The 13,734-nt window shown below is 50.3% G+C and overlaps 1 protein-coding gene across 4 annotated transcripts in view; it reads left to right on the top strand.

Annotated features, from left to right (window-relative positions):
• The window catches only part of rint1 (RAD50 interactor 1), an 82,381-nt gene that overhangs the window by 20,543 nt on the left and 48,104 nt on the right, over positions 1-13,734 (top strand). The gene's annotated exons all lie outside the window — the stretch shown is intronic.

Below are 13,734 nucleotides of genomic sequence, written 5' to 3'. Positions count from 1 at the left end.
ACACCAGGTGCAGTTTCACCAATGCCTTCCTGTACAGCTGCAGCAAGACTTCCCCATTTTCATACTGTAGCCACCTGGGTTGGCCAATTCCCGACGTAAAATTGAGAGCAGCAAAGGCTGAAGGGACATTCAGCCAACACAGGCAAAAACTAGCAGGTGCAAGTTACTGTGTATTAGACTCTGCAAAAGCCCAGACAGCATCGATACAAGCAGCCATTTGCATAATAATGTAGCGGCCATCTACATACTAATGAGCGATCCCCGTGAACAATCGAAACATTTGAGATAAACAAGGCCAAGCCAGACTCATTGGCGCCAGCAGGAGCCAACACAACAGAGGTTAACAGACACCTAAAGACCGCCCATCGATCAGTGAACCGCTCCAGCATTGGAGAAATCAAACCAAGCAATTGGAACAAAGTCCAATCACTTGAAACCAGGTACGGGGTCCGCCCCGAAAGGCGGGAAGCCCCTGGGGACTATAAAGTAAAGCCCCCAAGTTCAAATCGTGCTTCTTGACAGGGTCACTCAGTAACGCGAACCAACCCTTGACAGTGACCTGTCCAGCTGCCTCCAAAGAACGTAAGTCTCAAGTCAACGCTCGCTACGAGATAGGCGCTCCTAGCTACCAGTCCATACCAGCTTTTGAATCCCGCAGACTCAGAACCCGAACGAAAGGCCATTTGTTCCCCTGACCTGGTGGGCCAGTCTGAAGCTAAGTATTGGCCTGTTAGTGATAGAAATAGCTTAGAAAGTAGAGTTTATGCATGAGTAGCGATTTACTGTGTATAATAAATGTGCTTTGATTTGAATCTTACTAATTGGTGTATTGAGTTATTGATCATTACTTGAACTTGAACCTCGTGGCGGTATCAGAAAGATACCTGGCGACTCTAGAGCAAAGGTTATAAAACAGAGCCAATTGAACCAACCAAAAATTAGCAACATATTACTGGCGACATCCTGACGGGACCCGATCTAGAAGTGGCTTAACCACTCCGGGAGAACCCAAAATTTGAATTAGAAATCCAATTAGGAACAGAAAAACCAGAAGTGTTCAAGCAGTTCTGATCAATCCTCATAATTTGGAAGTGTGTTAAATGCATGTGTAGCTAACAGGACGATAAGGTAATACTGATAGATTTTTTGTTGCGACAAAACTGTCGGGAGTTTGTATTCCGGAAAATAGCGAAAGCCGTACCCGTAATTACAGCACCTCCTTAATACCCCTTGTTCCAAATTTAAAGAGAAGCATTCAGATAAGAAAGATGGCAATGCAGGCAATACAACGCCTCATGAACCCAGAAGAATTTGTGGTCGCAGCGACCAGCAGCAGTAGAGTAGGACAGTGTCCCGTTTGGGAAGTGGAATTCAGAAAGTACCTCAAAGGGAGGTACTTTCGCCCCTTTGGAGCGAATTCTGTAACAATGAGGAAACAGGACCCGGGAGTATAGGACATACTTGGTGGGAGAACCTGAGCGAGATTCACAAGAAGAGCTTAGGAAAAGCTCGCAAGCCGATGGCAATCGTGTCCTGTTTGGCGCAATTGCGAGGCACAGAGGAGGTCGTTAGGATGCTCCGGAAAGAGATAGAAGGCATACATCGAATGAGCAAGGTCGATGTCAGTGAGATAGAGAAAGAGAACGTAGAGTTAAGGAGGAGGTTGGCAGCAAAAGACGGAGAGGTGGATGATGTCAAGGGGGCACACCAGTCTTGTCTGGCGCACCTAAGCAGCTTCCAATCCCAGTACGAAAAGGCCTATCAGGACACGCAACGTGCAGCCCTGGTACGAGAGGAAACCGAGAAGCAGGTAGGGGCATTGCAGAGGCAGTGTAGTGACCTGAAGGCAACGTTAAGAGCACTCCATGCTGCCACCACGGAGCAAAGACAAAGCTCATTAGACCACACACAGTGCCGGAAGCAGATTGCAGAACTGCAATCTCTGCTTTCAGTTCAAAAAGGATTCCAGGAAACCTTTGGATCACAGCTAGATGAGGAAGACGGCCCTGATTCGGAAGAATTAAATGAGACAGTGCAGAGATATGTTCAGGGAACATGTGCGCAGGGAAAGCCCCAGAAGAGAAATGCGCCCCAACCCCCCATAGAGCAGATAGTTCAGGCTCCAATGAACCCAGTCACCACCCACCGCACAGCCACATCGGACGACACGGAATTTCTGTACACCACCTCCTTAACAGTGACCCAATTACGGGGCGTGTGCGATAAAATCAAACTGTTCCTCCCCACCTCAGACCCCACCACTTCTTTGCCAGAGTAAAACAGCAGGCTACCATGTACGACCTGGATGAGCGAGAGCAAGTAAAGCTCACAGTTTTGAGTTTAGACCCTTCGGTCGTAGCAGCCCTTCCCGACCCACAGAATGTAGGAGGAGGCACCCTTGCAGAAATGCATACCGCGATCCTAGACGCGATCGGGTATAACAGGGGTGACCCCGTAGATGGCCTCAATAAGTGCAGGCAAAGGAAAACCGAGCGCCCCACAGCGTTTGCTGGACGCCTGTGGATCCACTTTGCAGCAGTTTTTGGCGACTTAGACCGCGCCCATTTGTCCCCAGACAATATGGCCAAATGGACCCGCACCCTTATCTCCCATGCCACAGAAACAGGACAAAAAGCTTGTGCGAATTATGATCCCTCAGAGGAGGCTCATAATGAGAAATGGGTTGTAAAAAGATTGTCCCGCGCCTGGGAGCAATCTGTTCAAAACAAACCCACAAACAAAAATCCCGAAGCACAGCAGGCAGAAGCAGACATACACGCAGTTAAGGCACACCAGAACCCTGCATGGGTAAATGAAGGCAAGAACAGCCCCCCCACAAAAGTCACAGGAATGTTACAACTGTGGACAGTTGGGACACTTTGCAAGAGAATGCAATGCTCCACAAAAGCAACAGAGAGCCCAGCAGACAGGCACTCTAAATAAGAACAGAACAAAGCCAATACATAGTGTGAGCACCCGTTCAGATCAGACGGACCTGAACGGAACGGACTGACGGTGTTCGGGCTCCCCCAGTTGGGTCTGCGACACCCTTTGGGATAGGTCCGGCCGACCAGTAGTTGCAGCAAAAATACGGGGACAGCCCATCGAGTTTCTCTGGGACACAGGAGGGTCCCGCACCACAATCAATTCCTCCACCATGTTTCAAAAGGACACGTGGCCCACTACAGCCACCATCACCCTCAGCGGCTTTACAGGCCACTCACAGCAGGGACACATCACAGCCCCTGTACCCATTCAAATTGGCAACATCACCACCAAGCACCCCATAGTTTTAGTCGATCTGCCCCACACAGCAGAACACATTTTGGGCATAGATTTTATGAATTCTACAACCTATCCTTTGATCCAGTCAACCGATGTGTCTGGAGAATGGCAAAATCCACAAGAGCCCCCGCAACGCTCAGCATAGGAGAATATGCAAACAAGATTAGCGCAGTAGGCGAATTTTGGTTTGACCCAACCACGATTAGCACGGACAAGCAGGTTAGGGCAGTTCTGCAGAAGCACAGGACAGCATTCGCGAACCACCAGCACGACTGTGGCCGGATGACTGGTTCAGTACAAATCACAGGACCTGACCCTAGACCCCAAAAGCAATATGGATTTCCCCAAGAGGCAGAGGGAGAAATCGCAAGTTATCGACAGCTTAATAGAGCAGGGCGTACTCCGATCAGTAGCCTCCACTAATAATGCCCCGATTTGGCCAGTGAGAAAGCCCGATGGATCATGGCGACTGACCATCGATTACCGGGAACTCCACAAAGTCACCCCCGCAGCAGCCCCCACGGTATCCACAAGTCCCGAGACCATGCTCAAGCAGGGACTCAATTCCCGACACTTTACGGTTTTGGATATCAGTAATGGATTCTGGTCCATTCCATTGGCAAAGGCGTGCCAGTACAAATTTGCCTTCACCTTTAAAAATCAGCAGTACACGTGGACATGCCTTCCACAAGGATTCCACAACTCCCCCTCCATTTTCCACCGACAGCTGGCAAATGGATTATCAAAATTTTCTCGCCCCGAATGTCTGGTCCAGTACGTAGACGACCTGCTAGTGCAGACAGACACCACGGAAGAGCACATCGAGCTTCTGTCCGAACTACTGGAACTCCTACAGAAAATTGGATGTAAAGTCAACCCCAAAAAGGCCCAGATTCTGGAAAACAAAGTGATATATTTTAGTACAATTATCACGCATGGTAAACGCGGGATCGAGCATAAAAGGATTGACTCGATTGCCAAATTGCCCCTTCCCCAGAACGTTTCAGCCCTCCGGTCGTTTTTAGGACTGGTTGGCTACTGCCGAAACCACATTGATGGTTTCGCCAGCAAGGCAGCACCCCTCTCAGACCTCCTAAAGAAAGGAGCCCCCTGGGAATGGCTTCCACAGCATACGGATGCTGTGGACTCGTTGAAAAGAGCACTCATAGCAGCCCCCGCATTACAAGTTCCAGACCCGCTTTCCCCCTATGAGATAGAGGTAGCAAGCACAGACTGCACCCTTTCGGCCGTACTCCTTCAGGAACGGCACAAACAGTTTAGGCCCGTGGCTTATGCCTCCAGAGTTTTAGATGCTGTGGAGCAGGGATTTTCAGCCTGTGAACGGCACCTGCTCGCAGTATTCTGGGCAGTCCAGTATTTTTCTTACATAACCGGACTAAACCCCATCACAATCCTCACAGAACACACCCCCACCCAACTTTTACTTGACGGACGACTCGAGGACGGTACAGTTAGTCAGATTAGAGCAGCTAGATGGACCCTTCTTTTGCAGGGACGGGACATCACTGTTAAAAGGACAAAGACCCACACTTTTTTAGCTGATAACCTACAGTACCCCGGAACCCCCCATGAATGTGACATTATCTCACCGCACCACAACACAGGCACCTTTATTGCAACCCTCCCCCCCCATAAAGATAGGTAGTTCAACCCAGAGCCCCAAGCACACAGACACGTGCGATCCCATTAGGATATATGTGGATGGATCTTCCACAATATTAGAAGGGAAGCGTATAACAGGATGCGGCATTTATGTCGAGGACGCGCAGGGACGCGTCCTAGAAGAAATAGCAATAAAACTACCAGGACACTTAGGCGCCCAGGCGGCAGAACTAGCGGCCATCACATACATAGTGGAACACCCAGATTCCTTCCCCAGCCCAGCAGACATATATTCGGACAGCCTCTATGTCTGCAACAGCCTTACGGAATTCCTACCCCTGTGGAAAGCAAGAGGATTTGTTTCCGCAGATGGAAAACCCCTCCCCTCAGCCCCATTGCTCCGCCACATTTTAGAGAGAGCACAGAACAGGACCTTTGGAATTATCAAAGTTCGTAGTCACCATCGTTCCTCCCCCCCCAGAAATGTAAAAGCCGACGCACTGGCAAAAGCAGGTTCCAGACACGGATATTTTTGGACACCCCCCGAAAGCGCACCAGTGAATGCAGTTCAGGTCTCGCAGACTAATATTGAGGATTTAGTGCAGGCCCAGAAGCAGGACAGCAATCTCAGGGAGATTTTAAAAGGAAGATTCCCAGCACCTTTTGATAGGTTTAAAAATGCTCTGACCACACATGACAGTGTGGTGTTAAAAGACACCCTTTATGTGGTTCCTGAACAGGACAGGAATCAACTGACTTGTTTATTCCATGACAGTCATGGACATCAGGGAATTGATCCCACTACAGCCCACCTCAGGCAGCTCTGTTGGTGGCCGAGTTTAAACGACGATGTAACTCACTACGTTGAGAATTGCCTTATCTGTGCCCAGAACAACCCGGACAGATACACAAAAAAGGCTCAGCTTAGCCACACCCGACCCGTTAATGACCCCTGGACTAACCTCCAAATTGATTTTATAGGACCATTGCGCCCTTGCAGGAATGGTTATAAATATGTATTCGTGGTGATAAACACGTTTACAAAATGGGTGGAAGCATTCCCATCCAGAACGAACACGGCAAAGACCACAGCCAAGATTTTAATCCACTACATCTTTACGAGATGGGGACTCCCCCGCAGCATTGGATCCGACCAATGTTCCCATTTTACGGGACGTGTCATGAAGAACGTCCTCACGATATTTGGCATTATCCAAAAATCCCACATCGTATACCACCCCCAGTCAAGTGGTATCGTGGAGCGCATGAATCGGACCCTAAAATCCACCCTCAGAAAAATGGTCGAGCAAAACAACACCACTTGGGATTCAGTCCTCCCTTTTGCACTGATGTTTTTGCGAAATACAGTTTCAACATCTACAGGTTACACTCCACACACCCTCATGACCGGACGCCCCATGAAAGGCACAGAATTTTTGAGGATTAGATTTGACCAGCCTCGAAGTGACGGCCCTCACACACGAGAAAGCAGTAGAACAATTAGTGGAGAATGTTAAAACGGCTCAGCTAGCAGCCGCAGCGAAATTGGGCACAAAAAAGAAACCGAGCAAGGCCTGTTTCGATAAGACAGTGCATGCGACTGAGTTCAGTGTAGGACAGCAAGTCATGCTCTCCATATACAACCCCAGCACATTCCTGTCACCTAAATATTCGGGTCCGTACTCCATTGCGGAGAAAGTCAGCCCTTCCGTGTACAAAATAAAGTACCCCAATGGAAAGACTGCGTGGTTCCACATCAACCACCTTAAGACATATGGAACACAGCCTAACCACACACACCACGTCATGCTTGACGCAGCAGACCACGCCCCGCCCACAGCCAACGTAACCCTACCCTCCCCCAACACGTCCAGCCCAGCCACGGACACAACCTCGACTCCACCCCCGAAATATACACTCCGCCCCGGAACGCCCACAGACTGCAGCGACAGCGACTGTGACACGGACAATAGCCACAGCACGCCTCCCTACTATCCCCATGCAACAGGACCCACACCCAGTGAATCTGACCACGATTCGAGTGATCGCTTCATGATCACATTCCTCAATAAACCCCACCACCGACCAACAATGACAACCCCGATTCCATTCCCACAGAACTAGACACCCCCTTTTGGCACCGAGATAATTCATACAGACTCGTCCAGAATGACGAGAGGGATCCCAAATCACACCATGCAGCCCTATCCTACCTGATACATTCGAGAGTTTGGCATCCGGGAGAAGCTGACGACTTTGAGTCAGACTACCAAAACGAGAATCCCTTTGCGACCCTGTTCGCAACCGATAACTGAGGTGTCCAGATGATGTTTTAATAAGGAACCGCTTGGGAGAAAACGGTGTCCTTTCTGAGGGAACCTGCAGCATGTTTAATGTTGTTTGTTAGTGTATTGTTAAATGTTGTATGTAAGACCGGAAATTTTTTTCTCACAGCCCCACGCCACCACCCTTCTGACGCCCACTGGCAGTCAGAGAAACTACTTTGTTCCAGACGCTAGTTCAGAGGAACTAGTTTGTCCACAGAGACTTATTAGTGTCCCAGACGCCAGTTGAGAGGAACTCGTCTGTCAACAGAAACACAGACCCCCGTTCGTAACTGCCCTTCTGGTTCGAAGGAAGAACCAATACGGCAACCCCCCACGGTGACTACATTTCTTGCCCGTTCTTGTCGGTTGCTCAGGCAGTGGAGAAACGGCATTGGGACCCGCCCTGCCTGAGGATCCCCCTCTGGTCAGCTACGCTCGGGTAGGAGAGACATGGCATTGGTCGCCGTCCTACCCGGGGATTCCATCCAAATCTTACCCGTCGCGGCCCATACGCACCTCATTTCGGCAATTTTCGTTCAAAAAGTTTTGTTTTGTTCACAGGTAACCCTTAGGTTGCCAACCCTATGCTATTTACATCCTCAAACATTTGGATGGTAAATCGCACAGCCTGCAAGACGGCTCGCACTGGTTCATTATTTGTAAGTGCGTCTTGTCCTGAAATTCGGTTTTTGGAAAAAAAAAATGAGGGAGTCACACATAGTGACCAATTATAAAGGGAGTAATTGGCAGTAAAGGACAGACATGCTATCATACGAGATATTAAAACAAGGTAGTGACAGACACTACGCTTGATCCCACAGAACCCCAGAAGCTCCAGAGAAGAGAAGAGAAAGAAGAAGAACCATGAGGACATCCTCCGTGTTGCTCATCACCCTCATGAACATTTGGTTGCGCGCGAACGCAGAGCCCAGTCACAAACGACACCGCACCATCTTGGTGTGACAGGTTTATAACCTGGTACTCCCTGTCCTACTTAATAGAATCCCTACTAGTATTGGCGATACTCTGCAGCATCGTGCAGACTATTCAAATGAGGAAATGGAGAAGGAGAGCCTACCGCGCTCGCACCCCGGTATATAGGATAAGATCCCCTATTTTCGGTTATGACCAGACCCCCGACCCCTGCGATCTATATAAAGAACATTCGTTTGCGTTCCTTTTTGTGAATAAAGAAATGTGTTTCATGAGCGACTGTACAATCCTGAGCTTGACTCCCAAGCCAGGTAAAATGTGAATAATGCTGCTATGATTTTGGTTGTATTGTTTAGGAAGTTAGTATGATTGAATGTTTGAGTGAGTGTAGTGTACTAAGGACAGTTAGAGGTACCGTTTTTCTTATTTTGTAATGCATGTCCCTGTTTTGACATAGCGGCAGTTAGAATTGTCAGTTAAAATTTTCTTGCATAGTTATGGTCAGTGTAGAGGCCATAAAAGAGTGCTCGCCGGGTCAGGGAATGAAGAACAACGCAGTTATGTGATCCTTCACGCTTCGCGTTAGGATCACAAGGAGGGGGTGTAGCCACCTGGGTTGGCCAATTCCCGACGTAAAATTGAGAGCAGCAAAGGCTGAAGGGAAATTCAGCCAACAGGCAAAAACTAGCAGGTGCAAGTACTGTGTATTAGACTCTGCAAAAGCCCAGACAGCATCGATACAAGCAGCCTGATTATTATACAAGCATAATAATGTAGCGACCATCTACACCCTAATGAGCGATCCCCGGGAACAATCGAAACATTTGAGATAAACAAGGCCATGCCAAACTCCTCAGCGCCAGCAGGAGCCAACACAAAAGAGGTTAACGGACACCTAAAGACCGCCCATCGATCAGGAAACCGCTCCAGTATTGGAGAAATCAAAACAAGCAATTGGAACGAAGTCCAATCACTTGAAACCAGGTACGGGGTCCGCCCCGAAAGGCGGGAAGCCCCTGGGGACTATAAAGTAAAGCCCCCAAGTTCAAATCGTGCTTCTTGACAGGGTCACTCACCAACCCTTGACTGACCTGTCCAGCTGCCTCCAAAGAACGTAAGTCTCAAGTCAACGCTCGCTACGAGATAGGCGCTCCTAGCTACCAGTCCATACCAACTTTTGAATCCCGCAGACTCAGAACCCGAACGAAAGGCCATTTGTTCCCCTGACCTGGTGGGCCAGTCTGAAGCTAAGTATAGGCCTGTTAGTGATAGAAATAGCTTAGAAAGTAGAGTTTATGCATGAGTAGCGATTTACTGTGTATAATAAATGTGCTTTGATTTGAATCTTACTAATTGGTGTATTGAGTTATTGATCATTACCTGGCGACTCTAGAGCAAAGGTTATAAAACAGAGCCAATTGAACCAACCAAAAGTTAGCAACAATACTCCATTCCCTTTACATGGTGCAGCACGGTAGCATAGTGGTTAGCACAGCTGCTTCACAGCTCCGGGGTCCCAGTTTCAATTCCCGGCTTAGGTCACTGTCTGTGCAGAGTCTGCACGTTCTCCCCGTGTCTGCATGGGTTTCCTCTGGTGCTCTGGTTTCCTCCCACAGTCCAAAGATGTGCAGGTTAGGTGGATTGGCCATGCTAAATTGCCCTTAGTGTCCAAAAAGGTTAAGTGGAGTTATGGGGATAGTGTGGAGGTGTTGGCTTAAGTAGGGTGCTCTCGAGGGGTGGCACACGGCGCACTGGTTTGCACTGGGACCACGACACTGAGGACCCGGGTTCGAATCCCGGCCCTGGGTCACTATCGGTGTGGAGTTTGCACGTCTTGAAAAATATTAAGATGGATAAGTCCCCAGAGCCTGATGGGATCTACGCCAGAATACTGAAGGAGGCAAGAGAGGAAATTGTTGAGGCCTTGACAGAAATCTTTGGATCCTCACTGTCTTCAGGTGATGTCCCGGAGGACTGGAGAGTAGCCAGTGTTGTTCCTTTGTTTAAGAAGGGTAGCGAGGATACTCCACGGAACTACAGCCCGGTGAGCCTAACGTCAGTGGTAGGGAAATTACTGGAGAGAATTCTTTGAGACAGGATCTACTCCCATTTGGAAGCAAGTGGTCGTATTAGCCAGAGGTAACACGATTTTGTGAAAGGGAGTCGTGTCTCACTAACTTGATAGAGCTTTTCGAGGAGGTCACAAAGATGATTGATGCAGGTAGGGCAGTGGATGTTGTCTATATGGACTTCAGTAAGGCCTTTGACAAGGTCCCTCATGGCAGACTGGTACAAAAGGTGAAGTCACACAGGATCAGAGGTGAGCTGGCAAGATGGATACAGAACTGGCTAGGTCATAGAAGGCAGAGAGTAGCAATGGAAGAGTGCTTTTCTGATTGGAGGGCTGTGACCAGTGGTGTTCCCCAGGGATCAGTGCTGGGACCTTTGCTGTTCGTAGAATATATACATGATTTGGAGGAAAATGTAACTGGTCTGATTAGTAAGTTTGCGGATGACACAAAGGTTGGTGGAATTGCGGATAGCGATGAAGACTGTCAGAGGATACAGCAGGATTTAGATCGTTTGGAGACTTGGGCGGCAAGATGACAGATGGAGTTTAATCCGGACAAATGTGAGGTAATGCATTTTGGAAGGTCTAATACAGGTAGGGAATATACAGTGAATGGTAGAATCCGCAAGAGTATTGAAAGTCAGAGAGATCTAGGTGTACAGGTCCACAGGTCACTGAAAGAGGCAACAGAGGTGGAGAAGGTAGTCAAGAAGGCATAGGACATGCTTGCCTTCATTGGCCGGGGCATTGAGTATAGAAATTGGCAAGTGAGGACTTCCGGGTGCGGCGATGACCAGCTAAGTCGCACGTTTCGGCACCTCCCGTTTCAACGGACTTTTGGGCTCTTATGGGGAGCCCCAATGGAAATTTTCAAAGGCTAAACCCAGTGTGAGGCGACATAGGAAGGAGTCCCCCCGGGTGTGGATGGAAAGAAGTGATAGTAGTGGCCAGATTGTGGAGGATCCTCTGGAGCAGTGTCAGGGAAGGGAGAAGCAAGATGGCGGCTGAGGGAGCCCAGTTGGTATGGGGCCTGGAACAGCAGGAGTTCCTCCGGCGATGTGTGGAGGAGCTCAAGAAGGAGGTGCTGGCGCCGATGCTGCAGGCAATTGAGGGGCTAAAGGAGACGCAAAAGACCCAAGAGATGGAGCTCCGTGGAGTGAAGGCAAAGGCTGCTGATAATGAAGACGAGATACAGGGCTTGGTGGTGAAGACGGAGACGCACGAGGCGCTACACAAGAGGTGTATGGAGAGATTGGAAGCCCTGGAAAATAGCTCGAGGAGGAAGAACTTAAGGATTTTGGGTCTTCCCGAAGGGGCAGAGGGAGCAGACGTTGGGGGCGTACGTGAGCGTGATGCTCCATACCTTAATGGGAGCTGAGGCCCTGACGGGCCCCCTGGAAGTGGAGGGAGCGTACCGGGTCCTCGTGAGAAGACCAAAGGCAGGGGAAATACCGCGAGCAATAGTGGTGAGATTCCACCGCTACAAGGACAGGGAGATGGTCCTGAGATGGGCTAAGACGACACGGAGCAGCAGATGGGAGAACGCAGTGATCCGCGTCTACCAAGATTGGAGTGCGGAGGTGGCGAGAAGGAGGGCGAGTTTCAATCGGGCCAAGGCGGTGCTCCACAGGAAGAAAGTGAAATTCGGAAAGACTGTGGGCTACACGCCAGGGCAAACACCACTACTTCGAGACGGCAGAGGAGGTGTGGACATTCATTCAAGAGGAGAAGTTGGACTAGATTTGGGAAAGGGTGTTTGGAATGAAGTAGCGAGGTGGTGGCAAGAAATTGTAAATCAGATGGGGGAATTTTTTCCCCTCGAAGGGGGGAGACACATGAAGAAATGTGGGCGCCGGTGGGGAAGGGGATGGGGAAGGAGAGGGGGAGCTGCGCCATTAGGGGCGGGGCCAAGAGAGAAGCTCGGGCTCTGTTCCCGCGCTATGGAAACTGTGGCGGGAAAAGGGGGCGTAGGAACGAGGGGGCCTCACACGCAAGGAGGCTAAGGATAAACGGGGGAAGCCGAGGTCAGCCAGAGTTTGCTGACTCCGGGAAGCAATATGGGGGGTGCAATCAAGCTAGAGTGGGGGGGGGGGGGGCGGGGGGATTAACTGGGTTGCTGCTGCTGCTAAGGGGAAGGGGGAGCTGTTAAGAAATGGGATGGTCGGGACGGGAGGGTGCCGTCTGGGGGACAAGCGGTTGCGTGGGAACCGGGTGAGGAGCTGGTTTAAAAAAGGGGATGGCTAGTCGACGAGGGGGGGGGCGGGTAAAGAGCCCCCCAACCCGGTTGATCACGTGGAACGTGAGAGGGTTGAATGGGCCGATTAAGAGGGCAAGGGTATTTGCGCACCTAAAGAAGCTAAAGGCAGACGTGGTTATGCTTCAGGAGACGCACCTGAAACTGGCGGATCAGGTCAGATTAAGAAAAGGATGGGTGGGACAGGTATTCCACTCGGGCTTGGATGCGAAAAATAGAGGGGTGGCAATACTGGTGGGGAAAAAGGTATCGTTTGAGGCGAAGACCATAGTGGCGGACAGTGGGGGTAGGTACGTGATGGTGAGTGGCAGAATGCAAGGTGAAGCGGTGGTGCTGGTGAACGTATATGCCCCGAACTGGGATGATGCGAACTTTATGAAGCGTATGTTGGGGCGCATCCCGGACCTGGAGATGGGAAAGTTGGTAATGGGGGGGGACTTCAACACGGTGCTGGACCGTCCAGATCTAGGTTTGGAATGAAGTAGCGAGGTGGTGGCAAAAAATTGTAAATCAGATGGGGGAATTTTTTCCCCTCGTAGGGGGGGACACGAAGAAATGTGGGCGCCGGTGGGGAAGGAGATGGGAAGGAGAGGGGGAGCTGCGCCATTAGGGGCGGGGCCAAGAGAGAAGCGCGGGCTCTGTTCCCGCGCTATGGAAACTGGCAGGAAAAGGGGGCGTAGGAACGAGTGGGCCTCACACGCAAGGAGGCTAAGGATAAACGGGGTAAGCCGAGGTCAGCCAGAGTTTGCTGACTCCGGGAAGCAATATGGGGGGTGTAATCAAGCTAGAGCGGGGGTGGGGGGGATTAACTGGGTTGCTGCTGCTGCTAAGGGGAAGGGGGAGCTGTTACGAGATGGGATGGTCGGGACGGGAGGTAATGGGGGTGTCTTCAACACGGTGCTGGACCGTGGAGGAGGCCGGCAGCGGCCAAGGTGCTTAAGGGCTTTATGGAGCAGATGGGAGGTGGATCCCTGGAGATTCCCGGGGAGTAAAGAGTTTTCCTTCTTCTCCCACGTCCATAGAGTGTACTCCCGGATAGATTTCTTTGTCCTGGGAAGGGCGCTGATCCCGAAGGTGGCAGGAGCGGGGTACTCGGCTATAGCCATTTCAGATCATGCCCCACATTGGGTAGATCTGGAACTAGGTGAGGAAAAGGAGCAACGCCCACTTTGGAGATTGGACATGGGACTGTTGGCGGACGAAGGGGTATGTGGAAGGGTGAGGGGATGTATTGAAAGATA

Source organism: Scyliorhinus torazame, chromosome 13 (assembly GCF_047496885.1).
Source record: "Scyliorhinus torazame isolate Kashiwa2021f chromosome 13, sScyTor2.1, whole genome shotgun sequence".
NCBI lineage: Eukaryota > Metazoa > Chordata > Chondrichthyes > Carcharhiniformes > Scyliorhinidae > Scyliorhinus > Scyliorhinus torazame.
This window is presented reverse-complemented; position numbering and strand designations above follow the sequence as displayed.